Here is a 7,450-nt window from a genome sequence, read left to right as displayed (position 1 = left end):
TTTAGTTAGATTTTAATTCGGAAAACTGATAAAATTGTGTCCTAATTTGTTGTGATTTCTGCATCACTAAGAAATGACTGGAATTCTAGTACTTTTGTTGAGCGTATTTGAGAGGCAAACAATCTCGACTGAAAGTGGAACTTTCCTTACATCATTCTAGCAAGAAGAACTTTTTTTTAATAGTGAAAGTTCAAATCCTTCCATAAATAACGGATCAAGCTTACCTTTGCTAACTTCCTGAATTCATAAAACTGCAAATCTCTGTGTCTGTGTCTCTCTGCACTGAGCAACTTGCACCAGTCAACACTTCGTGGAGTCACTGGTGTGTTGTTGCTGGTAATCTGAGTGCCTCCTTCAGTGGTCCCAGTGCCCGAATCAATTCCGTGGCATCAAAAGCCTTTCCCTGAGAGGTCTCTGTCAGCTCTGACCCAAGCCGCTATCTTCCTGACGATGGAATGGTCGAGTATCGGTGAACCCCCAGATAAATATATCTTAATTTGGTCTTCAATCTCCCCGCCCTCTTTTCACCTGTTATGTCATGCACACATACACACACACACACGCACACACACACACATCTGTTACAAGTGTCACTTTCGTTCGTTGTTCAAAACAGGTGTCTGGCCACGCCCACCTCACCCCCCCCCCCTCTCTTCTTCTTCATTCATTTTCATTATAAAAACAGAGGCGTCAGAACTCCGCCCCCTCCGGTCACGAATCTGTGGTGTACAAATTCTCATACTCACTTCCGTCTGGGACTGAAGTAGGCCACTGACCTCCCAGTGACATTTGCATTAGCGTCGAGGATTGTTCTTTCTCTCTCTCTCTCTCTCTCTCTCTCTCTCTCTCTCTCTCTCTCTCTGCTTACTCGGGGAGTAAGCCTAAAAAAAACTGCTATGTTTTTGTTATTAGTGTTCTTGCTGTTGTTCTTGTTGTGGGGTACGAAAGGTCCATGGCAAAGCCTAAAAAAGATCTGAAAAAGGTGTTTCGCGTCAAATTAAAGAAGCAGGAATATTAGGATAGGATATTTATGATTTATTCATTATACTGAAAATGTAAAAAATAAATAATGTGCATGTTAAACAGTACAGAACAATTAATTATTCATAAAAAATTTAGCATATTTAGCATATTTATGAAACAACGACCTATTTGGCTGTAGATTTTAGCACGTTTTAATTTCATTAAATTTAGGAATATAATGTTTACAACTTATGCTTGAGGGCTTGAGGAGAAAATTTTGCATGCGTCCCAAGTAAGCTGGAGGTCGAATCACGCCTTTTTTTGTGTAAATTCTGACGTGGTGGTTACAGGTGTGACGAAAGCTCCCTGGCAATTACACATGACTTGAGGTAATTGATTTGTACCAAATGGAGTTTGGATTCAAATGGCAATTCCTTGGTATTGCATTACAATGTTGCTTTATGATATAGAACAAATACTCTGGCTAAACTCGGATTAAATAGTTGATTTAAATAAGTTCAAAACTCGTTGTTAAGCTGATCACTGTTCAGTAACCTTTCATAAGCAGCTGCTCACACCTCGAGAGCAACAATGATGTTGCAGGGGTAGAAATTACAATGCATACATAGACTGGAAGAATTGCAATAGCAAACTTATTATGATTATTATTTGCAGGGAGCAGACCTTCTTTGATACATATTATCAGGAGAATTGAAAAGACCCTGTATAAGATTAATTCGTTGAAAACTGCCATTATTTTCAACAAATTATTATTATTATTATTTTTTATTTATTTATTTATTTATTTTTGGTTTATCACAGTCCACCAATTCGACTGGGTGGTATTTATAGTGTGGGGTTCCGGGTTGCATCCTGCCTAATTAGGAGTCCACCACTTTTCTTACTATGTGCGCCGTTTCTAGGATCACACTCTTCTGCATGAGTCCTGGAGCTACTTCAGCCTCTAGTTTTTCCAGATTCGTTTTCAGGGATCTTGGGATCGTGCCTAGTGTTTCTATGAAAATTACTATTATTATTATTATTATTATTATTATTATTATTATTATTATTATTATTATTATTATTTAGAAGGCGAATCCTATTCATATGGAACAAAACCAAAGAGGCCATTAACTCTAATATACGTTATATTTTATTAGCAATAATTATTCTGTACTGATTAATATGCTCATTATTCATTTTTCTACATTTTAATTCTAATAAATAAACCATACATTTCCAATCATAATATTCCCGTATCTTTAACTAAACACGAAACACCTTTTTTCAGACCTTTTTAGGCTTTTTCATAGACCTTTCCTAACCCCTCAACAACAACAACAACAACAACCAAAAAATAGTTTGTAGGCTTACTCCCCGAGTAAGCGAATGCCTAAATAGCGTCTAGTCTCAATTCCCTGACAAGGGACAGAAACAGTCCTTGATATTAAATGAACTTAATCTTGCAGGCAGATGCAAAATTAAACTGCGTAAAATGTTCACTGAAATTTTTTAAGTGAGAATTTAAATATTAACAATAAAAATCATGTTTTGACACATTAGGGTTTTTCCTTGCATATTCACACTACACATTCAGTGTCGTCAACATCTGTGCATCTCATTTACTGTTACCAAGCCTGAGGAGGCTACCGGGAATTGGGCTGTGACCAAGGTCCACGTTATACAGGTCACCCAAGTGATGGGACGAACGATTTCGTGAGGTTTCTAAAGAGTAGATGGTATCATGTCATAGTCTTGTATAGTTGTTGGATGAGGGTTTTATTTATAATCTCTCTCTCTCTCTTATTATTATTATTATTATTATTATTATTATTATTATTATTATTATTATTATTATTATTATTGGGTAGTAATCTTAATTACGAGGGCACAAGTAATGCGCTCTAAGGTCCACAATATTATACTGAGGGTAGCAGTGGTAATTTTTTTTATAAAACTATATAAAAGTTTCGAACCCTACCTTGAGTTCATCATCATTTTGACTGGTTCGAAAGCTTTTATATATAGTTTTGATAAAATTGTACCACTGCTGCCATCAGTACATTATTGTGGACCTTAAAGAATTATTTATTATTATTTTTATTATTATTGTTATTATTGATTATTTATTATTATTATTATTATTAATTTATTAATTTATTCTTATTATTATTATTTAAAAGATAATCCCCTATTCATATGGAACAAGCTCACATGGGCTATTGACTTAAAAATACAATCTTCCAAAGAATATTATTTATTTGAAAGAAGTCACAGAGAGTATTAGGAAGCACAGGAAGAATAGATAAGTTATTATGAAAATAAATGAACAAATTAATGAATAAATAAATAAAAATGTAAGTAATTGATTTAGAATGCAAGAATTGTTCGAGGCTTGTTTAATATGAATAGGGCTCACCTTCTAAATACTACTACTACTACTACTACTACTACTACTACTACTACTACTAATAATAATAATAATAATAATAATAATAATAGTACCACCAATAATAATAATAATAATAATAATGATAACTGAAGCTTGAATTTCAAGTCAGTGGTCCTGTGGTGGTCTTGTTTAATATGAATAGGGCTCATCTTCTGAGTAATAATAATAATAATAATAATAATAATAATAATAATAATAATAATAATAATAATAAGTAGCTCCAGGACTCATGCAGAAGAGAGTGATCCTAGAAACGTCGCACATAGTAAGAAAAGTGATGGACTCCTAAGGAGGCAGGATGCAACCCGGAACCCCACACTATAAACACCACCTAGTCGAATTGGAGGACTGTGATACAGCAAAAAAAAAAAAATAATAAATAAAAAAATAATAATAATAATATTTTATTGAATGTAATGCCAGAATTTACAGAATTTATTTTGTACAGAATTCTCTCAATTCTGTACAAAATAAACTCTGTAAATTCCTCCGTTATTTTCAATAAAACATGTATGAAAGAAGGTCTGTTTCCAGCATAATAATAATAATAATAATAATAATAATAATAATAATAATAATAATAATAATAATAATAATAACCTATAAGTCAGATGTGTTCATGTGCGTATGCCTTCCACTTGGCATAAGATCAGATCGCGTTGGCAAACGTCCACTCGCGCCAAATAACAAACGAAACGCGCGCCAACTGCAACTAACCATCTGCTCAGGTTTCAGACGAAGCCCTTTGTATTTATCCGAGAGTCAGATAAAGGCTTCCCTGTATCCTTCGTCTCCTAGGTGCTACGAAGGAAGGAATTATGCAAATTCCACCTCGCGGGAGAGGTGCCCTTCCATCCTTATCTGAACACGTCCCCTTGCTGGAGAAATCCTTTGAATCAGTCAGATGTAGAGATAGACCGTAGGATTTGGAATAGGCTTTGCCCGGCCTCTCATCCTTGAAAGGTCTTCCTGAGAGAGAGAGAGAGAGAGAGAGAGATTTTAACAGATCCAGGCTACAATTGTTGAGTTGATTCCTGCTATGGATGTGAAGGAGAGAGCAGGTTTATTTACGAGAGAGAGAGAGAGAGAGAGAGAGAGAGAGAGAGAGAGAGAGAGAGAGAGAGAGAGAGATTTTAACAGATCCAGGCTACAATTGTTGAGTTGATTCCTACTATGGAAGTGAAGGAGAGAGCAAGATTATTTATGAGAGAGAGAGAGAGAGAGAGAGAGAGAGAGAGAAGAGAGAGAGAGAGAGAGAGATTTTTAAAAGATCCAGGCTAAAATCGTTGAGGTGAATCCTGCTATGGATGAGAGAGAGAGAGAGAGAGAGAGAGAGAGAGAGAGAGAGAGGGAGAGAGAGAGAGACCTTACCTTACAGACCTTACATCTCGTTCAGGTTGCCCCAGGTCCTTCAGTGTGAGGCACCTCTAGTGTCTACCAGTTGCTAGTTCATCTTCCGGTATATTTTGCATCTTCCAATCCTGGATGGTCTGGGATGCAGCTTAGATATTTGTCGAACTTATTCTTAAACACATCTACGCTCACTCCTGATATATTCCTCAGATGAGCTGGCAAAGTATTGAACAGACTCTGCATTGTCGATGCTGGTGCGTAGTAGATTAATGTCTTGTGTGCTTTCCTTATTTTTCCTGGCATAGTTTTGGGCACTATTAATCTACCTCTGCTTGCTCTTTCTAATATTTTTAGTTCCATGATGTTTTCGGCTATTCCTTCTATCTGTTTCCATGCCTGAATTATCATGTAGCATTCTCTTCTCCTTTCTAGACTATGTAATTTTAAAAATTGTAGTCTTTCCCAGTAGTCAAGATCCTTAACGTCTCTTATTCTAGCTGTCAAGGACCTTTGTACACTCTCTATTTGTGCAATATCCTTTTGATAGTGTGGGTGCCATATCATATTGCAATATTCAAGTGGACTACGAACATAAAGTTTTATGAAGCATAATCATGTGTTCAGCTTTTCTTGTTTTGAAGTGCCGTGACAACATTCCCATTTTTGCTTTACATTTTGCTAATAAAATTGCTATTTGATCATTGCATAACATGTTCCTATTCAACATCACACCAAGGTCTTTAACTGCTTCCTTATTTGTGATTGTCTAACTATTAGGTCCCCTATATGCATATAGCTTTCCTTCTCTATCTCCATAATTTATTGATTCAAATTTATCAGAGTTAAATACCATCCTATTTACCTCTGCCCAATCATATACTTTGTTAAGGTATTTTTGTGCTCGTTCCTATTTTCATCACAAGTAATTTCTCTATTTATTCTTGTGTCATCGGCAAAACTACTCACTACCGATTCTTTAACATTACTGTCTATGTCTGCAATCATAATAACAAACAGCAATGCAGCTAGCACCGTACCTTGTGGCACACCAGGTATTACCTTAGCTTCATCTGATTTCTCATCGTTTGCAATAACTATCGGTTTTCTGTTGTGTAAAAATTCTTTTAACCATTTTCCTACTTTGTCCACTATATTATGTTTTCTAATTTTCTCCGCTAATATATTATGATCTACCTTGTCAAAAGCTTTTGCAAAGTCTAGATAAACCACATCTGTTTCTTTACCGTTTTTCATATTTTTGTATATGTTCTTACGGTGGACTAACAGTTGCGTTTGTGTACAAACCATGTTGTCCTATATTAAGCAAATTATTTTTTATTAAATGTTTCATAATATTTTTCTTCATTACCCTTTCACACACTTTCATAATATGTGATGTTAGACTCACAGGCATATAATTACTTGGCTCTGGTCTTGATTCACTTTTGAAAGTAGGGGTAATACATGCTAATTTGTGCTCATCATAAATCTTGCCTGTATCTACACTTTGTCTTAACAATATTGCAAATGGCTTTGTGATAGAATGAACTACTTTCTTTAACAAAGTAGCAGGGACACCATCAGGCCCAGCTGCAGCTCCATTTTTAATTTCATTAATAGCCTGCACAATATCGGCTTCATTAAGATCTATGTCTGATAAATATTCACTATTTTCATCCCTTATTCTGTATCATTATCTTCATTATCTATTCTAGGGGTAAATTCTCTCTTATATCTTTCTGCCAATATGTTGCATATTTCCTTTTTTTCATTCGTTAATCTCCCTTCAATTCTTAGAGGGCCTATTTCTATTCTTCTTTTATTTAACTTTTTTGCATACGAGTACAATAGCTTGGGGTTTTGCTTGATATTTACTAGGGATTTTTCTTCCAAGTCCCGTTTTTCATTTTCTTTTGATTGTATAATCTTTTGTTCTGCATTTTCTATCTTACCTTTTAGTTCCATCACTTTCCATGCATTTTTTTCTTTTGCAAGACCTTTTTTCCACTTTCGGATTTTCTGGATAAGATCCTTCTGTCTCTTGGTATGCATGACTGATGTTTACTTTTCTTCTTCAGTATATATTTATCCACTATTTTCTCTAATATTTTATATAATATCTCTGTATTTACCTGTATATCATCACTTATGAAAATGTTATCCCAATCTTTGTTTAATTCTTCATTTATTTCTGACCATTTTATATTTTTACTATAGAAATTGTATTTTCCATATCCTTCCCACTTTTTCATCTCATGCTTATCTCTGTTTTCACTTGCTTTGGAATGGACTGTTAATTCTATGGCATTATAATCTGAAATAATCGCATTATAAACTATTATTTCTTTAACATAATTCACCTTGTTCACAAATACTAGGTCTAAAGTATTTTCTTTTCTTGTTGGCAGTGATTTATTTGTTGAATATTGAATTCTAGTAGCATATCTAATAGCTTTTCGAATTGCCTTTAATCTTCTGCACTACTATTACTCTCTTTTTTATATGTATAAATACAACCACAATCTCCTATTCGTTCTTTCCAATCTACGAAAGGAAAGTTAAAGTCACCGGATAGGAGAATAGTCCAGTCCTTGTGATTTCTACATATATCATCCAATTTTTCTATTATTGTGTCAAACTCTTTAGTATTAGGGGTCTCTAAACTACTATGTTCATTAATTT

General features: G+C 34.6%; 1 protein-coding gene across 1 annotated transcript in view; it reads right to left on the bottom strand.

Annotated features, from left to right (window-relative positions):
- LOC135218601 (mucin-2-like) overlaps positions 1–439 on the bottom strand; it is a 17,505-nt gene extending 17,066 nt beyond the window's left edge. The window contains exon 1 of the mRNA XM_064255029.1: positions 225–439. The gene's annotated coding sequence lies outside the window, so the exon portion shown is untranslated. The remainder of the gene's footprint in view (positions 1–224) is intronic.
- Positions 440–7,450: the final 7,011 nt, after the last annotated feature.

This window comes from Macrobrachium nipponense, chromosome 9 (genome assembly GCF_015104395.2).
Source record: "Macrobrachium nipponense isolate FS-2020 chromosome 9, ASM1510439v2, whole genome shotgun sequence".
NCBI classification, from domain to species: domain Eukaryota; kingdom Metazoa; phylum Arthropoda; class Malacostraca; order Decapoda; family Palaemonidae; genus Macrobrachium; species Macrobrachium nipponense.
This window is presented reverse-complemented; position numbering and strand designations above follow the sequence as displayed.